The sequence below is a fragment of the Chlorocebus sabaeus genome, chromosome 10 (assembly GCF_047675955.1).
Source record: "Chlorocebus sabaeus isolate Y175 chromosome 10, mChlSab1.0.hap1, whole genome shotgun sequence".
NCBI lineage: Eukaryota > Metazoa > Chordata > Mammalia > Primates > Cercopithecidae > Chlorocebus > Chlorocebus sabaeus.
This window is the reverse complement of record NC_132913.1, coordinates 2,960,571-2,981,802: the sequence shown is the minus strand read 5'-3', so window position 1 is coordinate 2,981,802 and position 21,232 is coordinate 2,960,571.

Sequence of the window (21,232 nt, the reverse complement as noted above, 5' to 3'; positions counted from 1 at the left end):
GGCATCTGTGGGCACCCTGCGAGGGGGCGGTTCCTGACTCGTCCATCTGTCCCCACTTGTTTCTCCGCGGGCCCAGGCTGCTGGACAGGCCTTGGGCGGCAGAGGATCCGGTTCCCAGCCCTGCCTTTCTCCAGCCCTGGGACTTGAGCAAGTGGGCTGTGCTCCCTGACCTCAGTATTCTCATCTCTAAAACCATGGGATTAAAATACCAGACAGAGAGGGTGCCTCATTCCTCATGCATGCCATTGAATGAAAGAATGCGGAATTATTACTCCAGGAAGTTATTACTGCTTGTGAATAACTGGCTCTAGCTAGTTTCCTGGGTTGAGCTGAATGCTGAAGCACGGTGAGCAATGAGCCGTTTTACAGGAAGGAAGAAGGATCACCAGGTCACATAGCAATTAAAGGTCGGCCAGGATCTGGGCTCAGGTGTCTCCGTCCATGTGACACCCCCAGTAGGTAGGATTGAAATTGCCGCTAGGGCAGGCTCTGGCGCTGTCCCCTCCCACACCCTCCCCTGCTCCCGTTTCCTGTGGGGCAGCCTGCTACCTTCTAGAGGTTTGCTCATCAGGCTAAGTTCTGGTCCATTTCTCTCTAGGGTAGGTTGTTTGACAGCATTCCCTTCCAAGCCGTCTTATGTCTGCATGTTAAACATTGAAACTCACTGGGGTTTCACTGGGCCAGGTCGTTCATTGGCTTAACAAACAGTCACGGCAAAAAAGAGAGGAGAGCTCGCCAGGCCCTGTGTCCATGAAGTCACCCTTGTTTGCCAGCCAGGACTGGGGAGCTGTGGACACTCTCAACCCCGCATTCCCAGTAAAAGTGTTTAAAGGCCTTGACAACCTGAGCAGGAGCTTCAGACAGCTTCCCCGTCCCCTCTTGCTCTGTTCCTCCCCGGGGAGAGGGGACTCAGCATGACGATAATCACAAAGGGCTTTTCATTCTCTTCATCTGTAGCTGTCAGGGAGTGAGCAGCTGCAGATCCAGACAGGCTTCTGCGGGAGGGAGGGGACCCGGGAGGCAGTGCTGAGGCGTCTCTGTGGCTCTGATCGGCGCTTCCCCAGTGCTTAGCGATGCTGAACATCTTTTCATGTGCTTATTAGGCATCTGGGTATCCTCTGTGAAATGTCTCTCGGTGCTTTTTGCCCATGTTCCAATCGGATTATTTGTTATTTTTACTGTTGAGTTTTAGAAGTGTGTGTATATATATATATATATGAGAAGTTTGATAAATTATATATAAATATATAAATTTTAAAAACTTTCATACATTTTGTAAATTATACACGAAGAACATTCTTTACATATTTGAGAAACAAGTCATTTATCAGCTATGTGGTTTGCAAAGATTTTCTCCCAGCCTACTCGTCTTTCCTTCTCTTAGCATGGTTGCTCGCAGAGTGAAAGTTTTAAATTTCATCATAGTACAATTAACTGATATTTCTAGCATAGTACAATTAACTGATATTTCTCTTTTATAGATCTTACCTTTAGCGTCACGACTAAGGAATGTTCACCAAGCCTGAAGGTCCTGAAGATGATCTTCTATGTTTTCCTCTAAAAGTTTTATAGTTTTGTTTTTTGCCTTTTTTTTTTTTTTTTTTGGAGACTGCGTCTTGCTCTATTACCCTGGCTGGAGTACAGTGACACGATCTTGGCTCACTGCAACCTGTGCCTCCCTGGTTCAAGCGATCCTCCTGCCTCAGCCTCCCGAGTAGCTGGGATTACAGGCACGTGCCACCATGCCCAGCTAATTTTTGCATTTTTAGTAGAGACAGTGTTTCACCATGTTGGCCAGGCTGGTCTGTAACTCCTGACCTCAAGTGATCCACCCACCTCAGCCTCCCAAAGTGCTGGGATTACAGGCATGAGCCTCCATGCCTGACCTGAAAGTTTTATAGTTTTATGTTTTGCACTTAAATCCATTTTGAGTTCATTTTTGTGTAAGCTGTGAGGTTTAGGTCAAGGTCTTTTTTTTTTGCCTGTGGGCATGTAATTCCTCCAGCACCATTCCTTGAAAAGACCATCTTTCCTCTGTTGCTTTTGCACCTTTGTCCAGAATCTGTCGGCCACACGTGTGCGGGTCTATTTCCGGTCTCTTGATTCTGTTCCACTATTTATGGGTCTGTCCCTCTGCCCACACCACATGGTCTTGATGCCTGTAGCTATATAAGTCTTAAAATTGGGTAGAGTGATTCTTCCCATTTTATTCTTTTCAAAATTGTTTTAGTTATCCTAGTTTCTTTGCCTTTCCATATACATTTTGGAATAATTTTGTCTATGTCTTCAAGATTTCTTGCTGCAATTTTGATAGTTGCATTAAACTTATAGGTCATTTTAGGGAGAATTCGTATCTTTACTAAATCGAATCTTTCAATCCATGAACACTGTATGTCTCTCCATTTATTTTGAGTTTGATTTCTTTCACCAGCATGTTGTAGTTTTTGGTTAGAAGCTAAGTATATGTTTTATTAGATTTATATGTATTTCATCATTATTATTACTTTTTTGCAGAGTTGTAGATAGTATTGTATTTTTAGTTTTGATTTCCACATGTTTGTTGCTAGTATATAAAAATAGTATAGTTTTTTTTTTTTTTGAGATGAAGTCTCACTCTGTAACCCAGGCTGGAGTGCAGTGGCACAATCTCGGCTCACTGCAACCTCTGCCTCCTGGGTTCAAGGGATTCTCCTGCCTCAGCCTCTTGAGTAGCTGGGATTACAGGTGCCTGCCACCATGTCTGGCTATTTTTTTGTATTTTTAGTAGAGACGGGGTTTCACTATGTTGGCCAGGCTGGTCTCGAACACCTGATCTCGTGATCCAACCGCCTTGGCCTCCCAAAGTGCTGGCATTACAGGCATGAGCCACTGTGCCCGGCCCCACAGTTGACTTTTATATCTTGATCTTGTATCCAGCAAACTTGCTGGAATCACTTACCAGTTCTAGGAGCTGTTTTGTAGGTTCTTTGAGCTTCTCTACATCGACAATTATGCCACCTGCAAATAGTTTTATTTCTTCCTTTCTGATTTCCTTCGCCTTCCCTTCCCTTTCCTTTTCTTGCCTTGCTGCATTGGCTGGAACTTCCAATGTAACATTGACTAGCAGTGGTGAGTGATCATCTTTACTTTCCTCCAATCTTAGGGGAAAAGCATTGTCTTTCACCATTAATTAGCTACAGGGTGTTTTTTTTGTTTTTTGTTTTGTTTTGTTTTGTTTTTTTGTAGATATCAAATTGAGAAAGTTCCTTTCTATTCAGTTTTTTTTTTCTTGAGAGTTTTGATCTTGAATGTGTATTGAATTTTGAGAAGTGCTTTTTTCTGCATCAATTGATACATAATCATGTGATTTTTTTCTTCATGAGTCTGTTAATATGGTGCATTACGTTGATTGATTTTCAAATATTGCACCAGCCTTGCATACCTGGAAGAAACCCCACTTGCTCATAATATATAATTCTTTTTATGTATTGCTGAATTCTATTAGCTAATATTATGTTCAGGATTTTTGCATTTATGTTCATAAGGAATATTGGTCTATAGGTTTTTTTTCTTTGTACTCTTTTAGTCTCATTTTGGTATCTGAGTAATACTAGTTTCATAGAATGACTTGGGAAATGTTCCCTGCTTTTCTGTTTTCTGAAAAAGAGCGTGTAGAATTGGCATTAATCTTTCGTTAAGTGTTTGGTGGAATTCTCCAGTGAAGCCATCTGGGCTTGGAGATTTCTTTTTTTGGGAGTTTTAAAATTACAAATTCAATTTCTTTAAGTGTTATAGAGTTATTCAAATTATCTACTTCATATTGAGTCGGGTGAGTGAGTTTTTAGATCTATTTCCTGCGGAGTGAATGTCTAGTGTTTGGGGAAGTGGTTCGTTTGTTCTAAGCTGTGTATTTAGGAGTGGAATAGTTCATGGTATTCCTTTACTGTCCTGTTGACGTCTGCAGGTTCTAGCCCCTGAAGCGGTAGCCCCTGTTACATTCCCGATTTTGGTAATTTCCATATTTTCTCTCTTTTTTTTTTTTTTTTTGGTCAGTCTTGGTAGAAGTTTGTCAATTTTATTGATTTTTTTCAAAGAACTGACTTTTGTTTCATTGATTTTCTCTATTGTTTTCTGTTTTCAATTTTATTGATTTCTTCTCTGCCTTTAGTATTTCCTTCCTTTTGCTTGCTGGGGTTTATTTTGCTCTTCTTTTTCTATTTACTTAAGGTTAGAACTTGGTTTATTGATTGGACTCTTTTCCTCTTTTCTAATGTAAGCACTTAGTGCTATAAGTTTCCAAGTGTAGTGCCTCAGTTAGGATGAAATGTAGAAAACTTCCTCCCTTTATGTCCCTTTATCCTCCCCCGTTGAAAATGACATTGTCTTGAACGTTTCCTCTACATACATTGATAACCACATCAGACAGTGATACAATTTTTGCTTAAGTCATCAGATGTAATTTGGGAAACCCAAGAGGAGTTTCTGTATTTATTTATATTTTTTACTTTTTGGGTTTCTTTTTTTTTTTGAGACAGAGTCTCGTTTTGTTGCCCAGTCTGGGCTGCAGGAGGCTGCTCCCTGCAGCCTCCGCCTCCTGGGTTCCAGTGATTCTCCTGCCTCAGCCGCTGGGTAGCTGGGATTATAGGTGTGTGCCACCACGCCTGGCTAGGTTTTTTTTTTTTTTTTTTTTTTGTATTTGCAATAGAGACGGAGTTTCACCATGTTGGCCAGGCTGGTCTCAAACTCCTGATCTCAAGTGAGCCGCCTGCCTTGGCTTCCCAAAGTGCTAGGATTACAGGTGTGAGCCACTGCGCCTGGCTATTTTTTTTTTTCACTATTTCTGTTGTTCTTTCTTCCTGATTTCCAAGATTTCCTTCCTTAATCCTTTTTCTGTTGAAGGAACTTTCCTTAGCCCGTGCTTTAGGGTAGGTCTGCTGACACAAATTCTCCTGACTGTCCTGAAAGCCTGTTTTTGCTGGATATAGGATTCTGGGCGGCAGTTCTTTTCTTTCAGCACTTGAAACACGCTGGGCTACCTCTGTAGCTACTCCATCTCACCCATGTGTTCTAAGGAGAAATCTGCTTTCATTAGAGTTGGTTATTTCTTAAAGTAAGATGTCCTGTCTCTCTTGATGCTTTCAAGGTTTTTAATTTGTCTTTAGTTTTCGCAAATTTGATTATGATATACGTGGTATGGCTTCTTTGGGTTTATCCTATTTGGGGTTTGCTTAGCTTCTTGAATGTGTAGGTTTTTGTCTTTTGCCAAATTTGTGAAGACTTCAGCTATTATTTCCTTAATACTTTTTAAAGTCGCCCCCTTTCTTCTCTCCCTCATGGACTCAGGTGACACAAATGTTAGATGTTTCGTTAGAGTCCCCCAGGTCCTGGGGTGATCATTTTTCACTCTGTTTTCTCTCCATTGGGCAATTTCTATTCTGCCTTCAAGTTCGCTGAATCTTCCTCTGTCCTGTACATTCTACTTTTCCTTACCCATTGAGATTTTTATTTTTATTATTATGCTTTTCAGTTCTGAAATTTTCTTTTGGCTTTTTCTTTTAGACATTCTATTTTTTTTGTTAAGATTTTCTGTTTTTTTCATCTCCAATGTGTTCATAATTGCATTTTTATAGCATCATTGTAGCATCACAGCTTTTTCATTGTGGTTGCTTTAAAATCTTTGTCAGCTCATTCTAACATCTGTGTCATGTCAGTGTGGGAATCTTTTGATTACTTTTCCTCATTCAAGTTGAAATTTTCTTGGTTCTTGGTAAAATGAATGACTTTCACTTGAACCGTAGGCTTTTTTTCTTTTTTTTTTTGGACAGAGTTTTGCTCTTGTTGCACAGGCTGGAGTGCAATGGCACGATCTCGGCTCACCACAACCTCTGCCTCCCAGGTTCAAGTGATTCTCCTGCCTCAGCCTCCCGAGTAGCTAGGATTACAGGCATGCGCCATCATGCCTGGCTAATTTTGTATTTTTAGTGGAGATAGGGTTTCTCTGTGTTGGTCAGGCTGGTCTTGAACTCCTGACCACCTTGGCCTCTCAAAGTGCTGGGATTACAGGCGTGAGCCATTGCGCCCAGCCGGCATTTTGGGTTTTATAGATTCTGGATCTTATTTAAATCTGTCTTAGCAGTTTCCTTTGACCTGCACTTGCAGAGAAGGAGGATGCAGCCTTGTTGCTGTGAGGCAGGGCTGGACCCAGGTTCTCTGTCTGGCCTTTGTGGACACCCGAGTAGGGAAGGATGCCTTGTTACTGCTGAAAGGGAGGGAAATGGGTGCCTCTTTACTGCTTCCCAAAGTAGGGGTGGCCTCCTCACTACTAAGCCTCCGCTGACACCACTCCAGCATGGAAGGGAGGGGTGCCTCATTATTGCCAGGTGCGGGTAGAAATCCAGGATTCCTACATGGGCTCTAGTGACGCCACGAGTGGGGATGAGGGACTTTTTACTACAGGTGGAGATGAGGTCCCAAGTCCCCCCTGAGCCTTTGCTGGTGGGAGTGGGGTCATAGTTGTTCCTCTTTGGTTAGATTAGGGCAATTGTTGTCTAGAAGTTTCCTGCCCTGCTAGGCTACCCCTTTCCTAGTCCTTTAGCTAGAGAGAGCTGGCTGACTTTCTTTTTTTTTTTGAGACAAAGTCTCCCTCTGTCGCTCCAGCTGGAGTGCAGTGGCGTCATCTTGGCTCACTGCAAGCTCCGCCTCCCGGGTTCAAGAGACTCTCCTGCCTCAGTATCCTGTGTAGCTGGGATTACAGGCATGCGCCACCACACCCGGCTAAATTTTGTATTTTTAGTAGAGACGGGGTTTCACCACGTTGCTCAGGCTAGTCTCAAACTCCTAACCTCAGGTGATCCACCCGCCTCAGCCTCTCAAAGTGCTGGGATTACAGGCGTGAGCCCCCGTGCCCGGCTGAGAGCTGCCTTTTCTTAGGGCTTTGTTCAGCTGTACCTGTTGATGATCCCGGGTCACCAGCTTCTCCAGCACCCAAGCCGGAATATTCGTGGCTAATAGAAAACCTTGGGAACTCACTGCCACATTGTTCCTTAAAGTTTGTAACTGATCAACTTTCTTCTTTCCACCTTCCAGAGTCGTCTTCTATTTGGCTTACATATAATGCCCCGGGTTTTTAGTTGTGCTTTGTGGGAGGAATACGGAGAAATGTGTCTGCCTCATCTCACACAGAACTAGAATGCAGCCTGGTTTTGAAACCACTGCATGAGGGAATTCCTTTGAGGTGGGTGAGAGAACTCAATCAGGAGGCTATTATGCTGGCCCAGATCAGGCAGGGCACCTCCCCTCCCCTCCCCTCCACCAGAGGCAGATGTGGCTCCTGTACTCTCCCGGAACACAGAGGCCCCCATCAGCCGCTGGGGCTGGGACGAGAGGGCTTCTCTCTGCTTACAGGGCTGTGGGCTTCTCTTTCACACCTGGTGCATCATCTTCAGCTCTCACACAGCTTTCTCTCTTTTGATGGCCCAGGCTGAGATGATCCTTCTCTCTCCTGCGCTGTCTGCCCCGTCTTTACTTCATTGCGCCTACCTCACTCTTCACCCATCTGTGTGTCCACAATATGGGGAGACACTCTGAAGTCCTTGTCACAGGGGCCATTTTATTTCCTTTTATTTCTGCAAGCTCAGCCCAAGGTCTGTTGCTCATGGGCCTGGAGTTGGGCTGGGTGGAGCTGGACTGGCCAGGGATTTGATGGGGTGCAGCAGGAAGCGGTGCCACCAGGGACTGAACTTTGGAGGCTCAGAGTTGGAAAGGCTGTGTGCAAGGTTACTTGATCCCCTAGAGCCCTGAAATGATAAAGATCTGTGGGAGACTTCCTTTGGGGTCAAGGCAGTTAACGCTTTTGTCTTATCTCATGCCCAAATCTCAAATTCTAAATGAAGAGAACAGAATTCAGGATTAAAGTAAATAAATGAAAGATTATCCCTTGTTTGAACTACCTGGGTGATTTACATATTCAGCCCTTCTCAGAGGAATTCAGAAGATTATCAGGGAGAAGAAATGAAGATTATCCAGACTTGTAGGATATCTTAAAATGAGGTTTGTTAAACAGGGATGTTCCTAAATCAGGCTGGAGCTGGCATAGGTGTGAGGAGGGAGGGGTTAGGTGAGATGGTTCCCTCCATTAGACCATGCTGCTGAGGGCAGAAGGCGTGGGGGCAAGGTCTGCCTTTTCCCCACTGAGTCCTTCTGCTGTGTGACCTTGGGTGATTTCCTGCCCTCTCTGGGCCTTGGTGTTTTCACTGGTCATCTGATGCAGTTGGACTTTTAGCTCAAACCCAACGTCCCAGGAGCCTTAAACTTGACTCCCCTAAAGTTCTTCAGCAGATTCCTATGAATACCCAAATCAAGTCCAAACTCTCAAAGGTCTCCTGGGTGTAGCCCGTCTACTCCTCTGTCTTTGTCCCTTCTCTCCCACTCATTTTGCCAGGTTCTTCAGTCACATTAGTGATCCCTAGACTGGGCCATACTCTGCCACACCTCTGGACCTTGCCCGTGCTGTTCCAGGACTAGAACACCCCCTCTAGCTTGCTTGCCACTTTGTTAATTCCTCCTTACAGCTCACGTGAAGGAACTGTCTCCTCCTCTAGGAAGCCCTCCCTGACGTTCCCTCTGTCTGCTGTGTCTCTCAGTCCTGCCTTTACTGTATACTGTTGCAATTCATCTTTGCCCTCTGTCCTGCGGGCTTCTTGGGATGGGGAGGGCTGTGATTTGGTCACGTTTGAATGCTGTCTGCCTAGCGCCAGGCCTGGCTGGGAGCAGGAGGTGGTGGTAAAAAGAACTGGAGATGAGATCTGGCTGTTGCCTGTGGTGGCTGAGCTGGCCCATTGGGAACAGGAGTGGGGTGAGGGAGCAGTTGGAAAATTTCTTATCTGCTTCTTGGACATCGTCTTAGAAAATGTCAACTTATATAAAATGAATTGGCCTGACATTGTGTTTCTCTGTTGCCAAAATAGTTTGAATAGACCATCATGCATTTTCTAGCCCTTTAAAGGTGGGACTACAGTGACCCGTGACTGGCTTATCCTGGTCCGCCTGGGGCTTGCCTGGGTTTTCAATGCAGGTCCTGTGTCTGCAGATCCCCTCAGTCCCAGACAAACTCTGATCGTTAGTGGTCGCATGGTGTGAGGCCTCTTTCCTTCCTCCCCTAGGGTCAAACTTGCTGTGGGGAGCTGTGGAGTCTGCTGGAAAAACCAGGTATTTGAAGATGATGGGGTCACGGCTTGACCCCTGGCTGGACAGTGGCCCCCATGGTAGCTGGGCTGGGGCTTTCCGCAACCTCCCTCCCTGCTGGAGGGTTGGTTCCTGCCTCCTGCTTGCCGGGGGAGAATGGTGCTGGGTACTGACAGGGCTGGGTGTGGCCGGATCCCCACTACCGTTGGCAGGTATTCTTGAGCAACTCCAGGAGCCTCCATTTCCTAATACAGAAAATGGGCAGGAAAATCCTAAATCAGGTTGCTGGAAACTTTCAGTGTCATCACACACATAAAGCTACTGGGATGAGGTGGTCACAGCAAGCATTTCTACCTCAGGTGAGGGCCTATGGAGACTGAGGCACTGTGGCTATAACCCTTGCAGCAGCCTTACGGGTTGGCGCTAATATGATTTCCGTTTGGCAGACGTGAAGACTGAGGCTCAGTGAGGCCGAGTGATCTGCCCAGGGCTACAGATGTGTAGGAGGCAGAGCTAAGCCGTTGTTCCAGCCACAGACACACTTTCTGTTTGACTGGGCCTGTCCGCAGGCTCGGGGTGGTAGCCAAGTGGCTGAGACTATGCAGCTTTCGTATGTGGACTGGGATCAGACTGTCGGTCCGACTTGCTCTTGAACCAGAACTCCCCGTGACTGTAGGACCTGCCAGTGGAGCTCTGGGCTGGGTGAACCCCTGGCTCAGAGTAGTGGGAACAGCTAACAAAGCCAACAGCCCCCGTGGGTGCCCATGCTTTGTTAGAGTTGGGAGCAATTGAGGGATCCAGCAGTGTGATTTGGGCAGTGGCTCATTCATTCCCTAATTAATTCCTGCATACATTAATTCATCGCAGCCGTTCACTTACCCTCTTTGCCACCTCTGAGTTCATAATCTGTGGAAGGGAGGGCCCCACTAGTGAACACACTGGTGTTCAGAGGGAGGGAGGAGCACCTAAGGGGTGCTGCCTGGGGCAGTCAGAGAAGGCTTCCTGGAGGATGAGGCATTTGAACTACTGCTGGAGACTAAATGTGCCTTCTGGGTGGACAAACCACGGATGGGTGACATTCCAGCCTCCAGGCTGGCACATGCAAAGGCAGTTTGACGATGCTGGACTGCAGGAAGGCGTGAAGGGAGTGGAGGAGGCCACGCGGCTCTGTGGCCTCACAAAGGTGCTGTGGCCATCCTAGAGGCTCTGAGTAGTCACTGAGAGTGCTGAGGGGCAGGTACAACTGCCTGTGTGGGCTAAGAAGGCCCAGTGTGGATTACTGGGGGACTGAAACGGTCCTGGTGAAGGGTGGTGGCTGCTGAGAGCCAAGCAGGGTGGAGTCCCAATCCCTGCAGCGCACCCCCCCTCTACGTGGCTGTGCTGTGTTCTCGTGGGCTCCCCAGGAGCCCTTGTGTCCTTGGCACACCCTGGAGTCAGAGTGTGGACAGGGGCATGGGTGATCAGACAAAGGTGATGGAATCTTCAGGACCCAGTGACTTGACTGACCCATCCCAGTATGGGGTAGGGGAAGGGAGGGATCTAGGCTGAAGCCCAGGGCTGACGTGGGGCTGGGTGGAGGAGCTGGTGGTGAGAGCTTTCTGGGGTGAGGGGAACGGCGAGGACTTGATTTGGATTTGGAAAGGAAGACATCACTCCCTGCCTCTCCCAGGAGGAGCAAGTGCCTCTCAGCTGCTCTGACAGCTCCTCAGCCTGCTGTTTTGCACAATATACAATTTCTTTGCGTAACAGACAGAATAATCTCATTTTCTCACTGGCTACACAGCTTAGCTTTCAATCAATTATCCCCAAATACATGAAAAAAAAGGGCTCCATGTCACATCTCTGCCTGCTCAGTGCTCCGTTTCCCTGTCAAGGAATTTGCAAATCAATTGCTTTAACAATACTTTCCACAAATTACCTTCGAATGCCTGTGATGTCACCCACAGCTAATGCGCTCCTGATAAATAATGCATCAGGAAGTGGCGAGGGTTTTTTACCCCCTCCCTGGCACACGATAAAGGAGACTGCCTGTTCTTGGGCCGAGCACCCTGGCTTTAGCCTCTGGGGACCCAGCCAGGTGGACGGAGGGGTGCTGGCGGCAGGACAGCAAGGTGGCTGGCTCTGCCGCACTGCCTGGTTTGCTGTGCAAGACGCTGCCCCTCCCTGCCCCACAGCGTGGCACTGACGCCTAGTGAGCCGTAGTGGCTTCAATGGAGGAGCTCGGTCTCTGGGGTGTGGGGGTGGCAGTGGCTCTCACTGTGGCACACGGCCTGATAGGGAGAGAGCACTTTTTGGGAGTCACTGGGAAGCAGAGGGCTTTCCCAAGCTGGCCAAGCTCCCAGCCTGAGGAGCCCCTGGATCTGCATCCCTGGAATTGGCGTGTCACCATCCCTCCCGCAGGGCGACTCTGGAATAGAGTCTGCGCTGGGCTGGGCTGGGGACCCTGAATGTAGGGCCTAGAAGGGCGTGAGGAGTGTGGCCCTGGGGGAGAGCTGTGTGTCCTGGGGCTCAGGCAGCACTGAGCTGGCCTTGGCTGAGGGGGTGGGGAGACCAGAGGGTCCCGGCCTCCATGGCTGGGGAGCTCCTTCCCTGTCTACTGTGTGCACGTGTGCCTATATGCCTGTGTATGCAGGCATGTGTGTGCAGGCATGTGTGTGCAGGCATGTGTGTGCAGGCATGTATATGCAGGCATGCATGGGCATGTATGTGCGTGTGTGTAGTCAGCTCATGAGTGAGACTGGGTGGGCAGTGCAGTAGGGATGGGGTCCTGGAAAGGCTGTCCTCTGAGGCTGTGGGCTTCCTGGCGGAGTGGACTGGGCCTGTGGTGGAGGGAGTATGGGGGAGGGGGACTCATGGGATGTGATAGGTGTTGTTTTGCCTTTTCTTTTCCTTTTTTTTTTGAGATGGAGTCTTGCTCTGTCACCAGGCTGGAGTGCAGTGGCACGGTCTTGTTGGCCAGGCTGGTCTCAATCTCCTGACCTTGTGATCCGCCCGCCTCGGCCTCCCAAAGTGCTGGGATGACAGGTGTGAGCCACCGTGCCAGCCTGTTTGGCCTTTTCTATCACGCAAACTGGATGTGGGGACAGTGTGATAGAACGTTCTGGTGGCTGAATCCCTTAGAAATTTCAGGGTTTTGTTTTATTGTGGGGAAGGAGGTTGGGACCACAGAATTTGCTTGCGAGAATAAAGTTATTTTTTCCTGCATGATTATTACCAGTGCTAGTGTCATAATAGCTGTAAGTGTGTTTTGATGCAGCAAGCGAAAATCACGGGGATTCTAGAAAACCCAAATAAATCGTAGCACGTTTGCAGCAGCAACTACAAACAAAGGTCTGGAAGTATCCTGAGCTCCCAGCTGTGAGGAAGTCGGATGAGAGGGGTGGATGGGGCGGCCTGCATGGCCCCCACGGGGGTGACGTAGGCCCCGTTATACCGCATCTAGCCAGGGTCCTGCATGGCAGGCGTGTGTTTAGTTTAAGCATCCCGTGGCGTTTCATTCAGGTCTTGGGAACACACACCTTGGGAGCAAAGCCAGTCTGTCTGCAGGCTGCAAAGGAGGACGCCTGGCCAGGAAGTTGGGGAGGATTTGGGGTAGACTGTGAAGGGCGACTCCAGGGCACAGCAGTTCCTGAGGCCTCTGGGAACGTGATACCCATGTGGTGGCTGAGAGAGCGCCCAGCCTTTCTGGGTGGTGCAGAGGCAGATGGACAAGCGTCCCTGTCCTACCCTGTTACGTGGCTTTTCCTGGGCATGCGTCTTTGTCTTGAGATGATAATTCCAAAGGATGTAGTTGCGTGGGCAGTGGGCAGGGGCCCGTAGTTAGGGTGGACTGTGGGGTGCTGCCCGCTGGGCTGAAAACACAGGGGACTGATGGCACATGAGCAGGGAGAGGTCCTGGGAGGTCCTACTGCTTGTCAGGGTCAATGAAAATCTTCCTCCAAATACAGGCCCTGCTTTTATTTTATGAATTCACATTAACACATCACAGAAGTGAGTTTTTGTGGAATGTGCTTTGGGAAATACGCTCACAAGTGGGTGGGCTACAAGAAGTCATTGAGCTGTCCCTGATTTCCTGTGAGTTCCTCGGGCTGGGTCCTGGTCCTGGACAGTATGGATGGCCAGACACCAGGGAACTGGCTGGCCTCAGGGCTGACCCAACCTCCTGGGCTCTCGCACTGAGGTCTCCGAAGGCCCAGCAGGGCTAGGGAGCAGGTATGTCAGGCCCTTTGCGACTGTGGTGTCCCGGTCTTCAGGCCTTCGGAGACCCGAGCAAGAGGGAAAGTGGGTAATGGGGGAGAAGTAGAACATGGATTGTATGGACTCAGAGCCCGTCAGGATTGTGGGGCTGTGGGATTTTAGACCCACAAAGCCTGAATCCACCCTTGTGGTAGGACAGGGTCACTGGGGGGCTCATGGGGAGGAGGTAGGTACAGTTGGTAAGTCAGAGGCACTCTGCTCTGATATAGCCTCTCCCCAGCTCCCTAAATCCATGACCAGGCACCCAGCAGACCCTGGGCTTGACCACTCCACCGAGACCCACACGAGCAGCCCAGGCGGCCACAGGGCTAGGGCAGCGTGAGTTCAGAGGTGAAATATCAGGCAGCAACAGGGCATCTCAAATAGCCAATGAGCTGAAGAAAGCCACTAGCCTCAGCAGTCCTGAGAGGGAGGATGAGGCACTGCTCCCTACACCCAGCAGGACTAGAGGCCTTGGCACGTCAAACAACAGTGGTGTTGGCCAAACTGTGGGGAGCAGGCCCCTCTCAAGGGGATGCTCTTTGTGTAAGAGCAGCCTCACATGTTTAGAGACATCTGGACTGGGTGTGGCACAGGCCTCCATGGTCCTGCACCTGCTCTGTACCGAGACACTCCACACAGTCCCCAAAGAACCGTGAGGGTGTTCGTCCAGCATTCTCTGCACAAGTGGATGGGTGACCTGGGGCAGTGCCATGGACCCCTACACAGCAGGGAGGTGACAGCTGGGCTTCTGTGAGCAACTCACGTAGGCTGGAGCGGGGTGGCGAGGTCCAGCACGGGAAAGAAATGCATGGTGCCATACCCTTTAGGTAGATTAAACTACATGGCCTGGAAGGACAGATTCCAGGAAGCCTCCACATTGCAGGGAGTCTGTCTGGCATGTGGGAGTAGATGCCTCTGAGGGAAAGGGTGGAGGGCGGGGCTGGGGATCGAGGGGGAGAAAAAAGGGAAGGACCACAGCAGTGTCTTAGCCTGGGTTCCCTAGAAACCAGAGCCGGGACAAGGACTGAGCACCAGTGCTTTGTCTGGGAGGACAGGTGGGAAGGACGAATGGGAACTGGGAGGACACAGTAGTCAGGCCACAGGTGCACACTGTCGGCCACATGGGACACCTGTCAACCTGCAGTGTGGAGAGTTCCTGCCTTGGATGAGTCCGTAGGAGAGGAGAAGGGAGGACGAAAGTGTTTGTGGGCTCCTGTCCCCTCCCTCCACCACCCACTTGCAGAGGTTACCCCTGGGAGGGGTCCCTTGCCTGCCCTTTTTGGCAGCATCTCACTTCTGGGTCTGCATATGGCAGGAGGAGCCAGGGACCCCGGGAGCATGGCTGATTGGCTGCGAGCAATGGAATCGCACAGAGCAGTCGGGTGAGCTGGTGGCCGTGGGCGCGAGAGGGAGTCAGAGGTGGAAAGGCAAGAGAGCCTGAGAAGATGCCCAGGAGGGGCTGCATCGCCTGGTGATGGTGGAGGAGGATGAGCCCAGCTCCTCTTGCTGGAGAAGATGCACACACATGTGGCTTAGATCCAAGCAGACCTGAGTGTGAGTCCACGAGCAAATTATGCAGCTGCTCTCGTCCCCGTTCCTCAGATAGAATGGAGACAATGAGCATGTTCACCTCATGAGAGTTTAGTGGTGTAAGTGCCCGTCACATGGTTGGCATTCGGCAAATGTAGTCCTTTGTGGTTAGTGGGGCAGTGGGCAGGCCTGCTCTCGGGCACTCTGGGCAGCCAGCAGCCCCAAACTGAACGCAGGACCGTTGCGTCTTCCAGCTTGCCTTGTAATGAGTCTTTTTTTAAACATTGTAATGTAGCCTTGGAATCCTGCAACAAGCTGTCCCCGTCCAGGAGAAAACCTACCTGGGAGTAGCTGCTGCTTCCTAATTGAGTACACAGGTGATTTTCCTCCTTAGGTTTCTGTGTTTTGACATTTGATTACATCCAGCTTCACACTCAGAGCTCTCTGTGTACTAAGCACTAATTATTTGATGCGTCCTGAAATAGAGATAACGGCATGCCACTTATTGTGTTAATTGGGATTTGTTTTACCCACAGCAAACTTGTGCACGTAGGTTTTATTCCATATTTGCTCATTGATGCAGCCAGCCGCCCGTCAGACATTTACCAAGGGCTCACTGTGAGCCAGGCGCAGCACGGCACTCGGGATCCAGAAGTGAGATCCGACCCTACCCCAGGCCCCTGGATCGTGGGGACAGATAGATGGCAAATAGTGGGGTGAGCAAATGTGTGGACAGACCAAGTGCTGAGGGCCCTGGGAAGCCCAAGTGCCTGGAGGGCCACCTGTGCGGCCAGCAGGTAGGGGTGGAATTTATCAGGGTGGCAGAGCAGGGGCTGTTTGGTGGTGTGTCCTGGCAAGGTGCCCATATTTGGAGTGCACGGTCCCTGGGGTGAGAGGAGTGGTGGGAGATGAAATGGGGTGTTCGCTGGGACCGGGTAAGATTGGCTTTGAGTGCCAGGCCCGGGTTTATTCTGTAGGATTCTAAGCAGGCGGCAAACTTGCTATTTATTTATTTATTTGTTTGTTTGTTTATTTATTTATTTAATGACAGAAGGTTGCTCCATCACCCAGGCTGGAGTGCTGTGGCATGATCTCGGCTCACTGCAACCTCCACCTTCTGGGTTGAAGCTGGTCTCCTGCCTCAGCCTCCCCAGTAGCTGGGATTACAGGTGCCTGCCACCACGCCTGGCTAATTTTTTGTGTGTGTGTGTGTGTGTGTGTTTTTAGTTGAGATGGGGTTTCGCCATGTTGGTTAGGCTGGTCTTGAACTTCTGACCTCGTTTTCCACCCGCCTCAGCCTTCCAAAGTGCTGGGATTACAGGGTGAGCCACCACGCCTGGCCCACAAACTCGCATTTTAGGAAGGCCACTCTGGGGGCAGCAGTGGGTGGTCAGGGGAGGTGGAACAGGGTACGGGGAGACTTGGGTGGTGGTGATCACAGGCTGTACCAGGTCCCAGGGGCTCTGGCCAAATCGGGTGGCTTCCTGCGTCAGGCTGTTTGCCTGCCCAGGGATGCCCCTGGGCCTGACACCCTCCAGGGCTGCCCGTCTTCTCCAAGGCTCCTGCTTATCCAGGTCCAGAATCTCCCTCCGGGGCAGTTTGCTCCTTCTGGACCCCTGGCTCCACTGCATCATTGCAGTGTTCAAGAAAGTGGTGGGACGGGAGGGGACGGCAGTGTGAACAGGTGTGAACTCTTCTGAGCTGAGTGGAAGGACCGTGTCTTCTGCCATGATGCTGGGACCACAGGCAACCAAGGCTGGGCCCTGAGATTCCGCAGGGCAGACGGGTCTCTGTTGCTGTCCCAGTGTTAACCCCGGACCTCAGGAAAGCTGTGGCTCCTGGTGACCAGTGACCATCACATGCCGTGGCATTTTGTAGAGGACAGGAAAGGAAGGAAACCCTTAGACAAACCAGCTGATAAAGACTGGCTTATTGAAGTGAACACTGAGCAAAAGCACTGAGGGAACTGGAGAATTAACCACAAGTTGCTACAAGGGTCCGTTGAAGTCACACATACTGAGCACAGGCCAACAACTGTGAGGTTTCCAGACAGAATCAAAGCATCTGAGATGAGAGGAATGCAGATTGGCCACATGGGTCCAGGCGCTGGTTCTGGAATCACCTGCCTACCTTCTGGGTATCACCATTCATGTAGGTCAACTATTCATCGCTCTCATCTGTAGTGTTTCCATGCAATTCCAATGAACCCCTTGGTTAACTGTGTTAGTTCTGAGTTACAAAGCCCTTTGGATGGACACTTGGTCACTCGCAGTCAACATTATGGAACCCAGAGTGGGCAAAGCCCTTTCGGGCACGGAGACCTTCACTCTTGTCATCTTGAGATCTGTGCCTCAGAGGCAGCCCTGCTGTGAGGAGAGCCCTACGCGGGCAGTGGAACTTTTGCTTTGGTGCTGTCCCTGCTGCTCAGGGGCTGAGATCCCTTGGACAGGTCATTGCCTTTCTCTGAGTGGCTGTTTCTCTTTGCTCAGCCATAAAATAGAGGCTGGGATGGACTTAGTCCTATCATCTTTGCAAACCTACGCTTACAAGTTCTAGACTGTGGCCTCCTGTGCAGTGGAGATCACGTGCCCCCTTGGGCCTAGCTCAGGTGCTCAGGATGCTCTTAGCGGACTCAGGTCACCTCCTGTTTGCTCTGGTGGGGGTCTGTGTGGACAAGAGCATCCAGACCTGCTTTCCTGGAAGAGCTACCCCACAACAATAGATGACTGAGGGCAGTTCAGTGTTCTCCAGGGTGGATGTCTTCATCAGATGTAGAACCATGGGCATGACCTGCGCCTTCTGACTCCAGACTCAGCGCTCTTCTGTGGAACCCCAGGTCTTTCCAGCAAGAAGTGAGGCTTCTGCGGCAGTCAGAGTGAAGCAGAGGAGCTTAGTGCAGTGGCGAGGTAAGGGGTGCCCTGTGGGATCAGTGCAGAAAGCCTGAGGCTTCCATTCCGTTCTCTCATTCCCCACTGCCATCTGTGCCTGCCATGGGCTGCGTTTACCAGACTTCCAAGATGATTAGGGAGAGTCGTTTCTCTACCTCCTGGTTCGAGGTCTGGTCCACAGGTGGTGGAGATAAAACTTCCCTGGAAGGCTGCTGTAATAGCCAATGCAGATAGTGGCAGATTGTGCATCTTAAAATGTGATTGCAAAATCAATAAGCCAATTACAGTGGTTAAATCTTTGCCTTTTCAGAGCTGCTTGCAAAGCTGAGTTGCTTGCTCTTTGCTTCACCAGCCGGCCTGTGGCTCAGACTCCAGGGTTGCATTAGGGGGTCGGTGGAGGCACCCTTTGCGCTCTCCTTTGGGAGCCCCGCCCCTACTTCCTGACCTCCTCTCCGTGGCCCTTGGTAGAAAAGCAGTTGCTAAAAACTGCATGCAAGTGTTGGAGATGGGGATGGGAGATAAGGACATTTTCCAGCAGCTGGGTTCCTTCCTATCTATTGTTATATCTTAACAACCCTGTGACCTAAGCATCAGTATTATTTCCCATAGTTGTATTGCTTTTCCCTTGCTACATAGCAAAGCTTCCCAAAACTCAGTGGCATTAAAAAACCGCCACCGTCTGTTTAGCCTATGATTCTGCTGGGTGGTTCTTTTGGTCCAGACTGGGCTAGGCTAATCTCAGCTGGGCCTGTTCTTGGATCTGTAGTCAGTTGGCAGGTCAGCTGGAAGCCTGTTGGTCTTGAATGGCCTCATTCACAAGTCTGGGAGTGTGCTGGCTCTTGGCTGGGGCACTGGGGTTCTTGGTCATGTTGGGCCGTGTGTCTTTCTTCCTCCAGCAGGCTAGCTTGGTTTGTTCACATGGCAATGTCAGGCCTCTAAGAGCAGCAGGAATGGAAGCTGAAGGTTTCTCTTGGTCTAGACTTAATACTGGTTTAACATCACTTCTTCTATGTTCTGTTGGTCAAAGCAAACCACTGGGCCAGCCCAGAACAAGTATTTTCTTTTTTTTTTCCTGCAAAAATGGTGGTCATTTTTATGATCTACCACTTGAGGAAGATGAGGTTCTAAGACTTTCTCAGCAGCTTGCCAAGGCCATGCAATGGGAGTTGGAGCCCAACCTATGCTTCCCCCACACTATATGTGGTGTGTGACCCCAGCAGGGGAACCTCCACTTTTAAAGTCAAGAGACTAATCCCAGAACTGTGGGAGGCCAAGGCAGGGGGATTACTTAAGCCCAGGACTTTGACCAGTCTGGGCAGCATGCTGAGGTCTCCATCTCTACAAAATAAAAAAAAAAAAATTAAAAAAATTAGTTGGGCTTTGTGGCACATGCCTGTAGTCCCAGCTTCCTTGGAGGCTGAGGCAGGAGGATCACTTGAGCCCAGGAGGTCGAGACCACAGTGAGCCGTGATTGAGCCATTGTACTCCAGCTTGGGCAACACCCTGAGACCTTGTCTCTTATAAATACATACATACATGCACACATACATGCACATATAAATACATACACACATGCACATATACATACACACACACACATATACATACATGCACACACGCATCCACATATACATGCATACATGCATGCACATATACATACATGCATGCACGCACATATACATACATGCATGCATGCACATATACATACATGCACGCAGATATACATGCATGCATGCATGCAGATATACATACATACATGTGTGCACATATACATACATACATGCACATATACATACATACATGCACATATAAATACATACATACACAAAGTGAAGAGAGCAATGCCCAACTGAATGAACCCATAGTGTGGAGTTTGGGGCAGCAATGGCTGATGGCAGCTGGGAGTGTGGGGATGGAGGGTTCTTAAATTGTATCAGGAACATTCACTTTTATGTGGCTGTTGAGCCTCCCTGGCTGTGGGGCTGGGTGGTAAACGGCTTGTGCATGCACTGGGGGGGCCCATCTCTCCCCCACTTCCCCCACTGCCTGCTTCCTCCACAGCTGCATTCTCATTCTTCCAGCCTCACTGTGTCATGTTGGAGTGTGCGTGTTATGTCAGAAGCCATGCTCCATCCTTTTGGAAGTAATGAGGTTGAAAAGGACACATTCATTTCAAATGGATTTCTGTTGGCAATGCTTACAGCTAGTATTCACTTTGGTATTTCTAAATAATATGCTGATGCTGCTATGTCTTGATTAATCGATTCTAAACATTGTCTATTGACTGCATTGGAAGCTAGTGAAGGAGCCTTCCACAGACCTCCCTGCCCTGGCCCTTCCACCATCTTCAGTACACTCTTATCACAATTTCTGGTTAAATCAACAGCCAGTATGTCCATCACTGTGGCAGAGAATTGTGCTTACTGCTAAGTGAAGTAGACGATAATGTTTCCTGGACTGAATATGTGCGTATTTCTCCTTTATTTGGATTTCTGTGTACCCACTTCTGTTTTTTCTCAGTCTTCAGCAGAGCAGTTATATGTGAATCAATGTTACTTTCCAAATAGTCAAATTGCTCTTCTACCAACCCCCTTTTCTCTTGGACCCTGACCTGCCAACTGACTACAGATCCATGAGCAGGCCCAGTTGAGATTAGTCTAGCCCAGTCCAGACCAAAAGAACCACCCAGCGGAATCATAGGCTGAACAGACGGTGATGGTTTTTTATGCCACTGAGTTTTGGGCTTTCTGGCTCTGGGCTGCTCCCTAGACATCCTCTCCTCATCCCAGCCTGTCCCAGGGCTTGCTTGGGATGGATTCCAGGTGTCATGACTTCCTTTCCTGCTTCATGCCGTCATTCTGCTGAAGCACATCCTCTAGTAACTTCCTAAGAACAGGTTCATGGGGGGTAAATTTTTAGAGTCCTTGCATATCTGAAAATGTTTCTTCCAGAGTGTGAAACATGAGTCTGTGTGAAAGTGATTCATTGAGAAAATACTGTTAGGGAGTGGGGACTGCAGGGAAGGGAAGAGAGAAGCTCAGTGGGTGTGCTTTCAGGTGCAGTGCTGGTCTCAGCTTGATGGGGGTCCCTGGAGGGGAAAGGACACGACAGAGTTTGTCCTGCAAGGGCGCTGAGATTTCACACTGCTGCCCGGGGCAGGCATTAGCTCTGGGTCACCTGTAAGCAAGGACAGACATAGGCAGAAACCTTAACTCCAGGCACTATCTGGGCCTGAGGGTACTGGCCTGGAGTCCCCTGCGGACTGACACTCTGGAAGCAGGCACATAGCAGCAACTGGTGGCGTAGGGCTGGAAAAGTCCGGCTGGGGGCCCTGGACCAAACACTGCAGGGGGCTGCTCTGTTCTTTGCCTTGGTTGGCAGTTTGGCAGCTATATCAGCAGAGTCCAATGCTC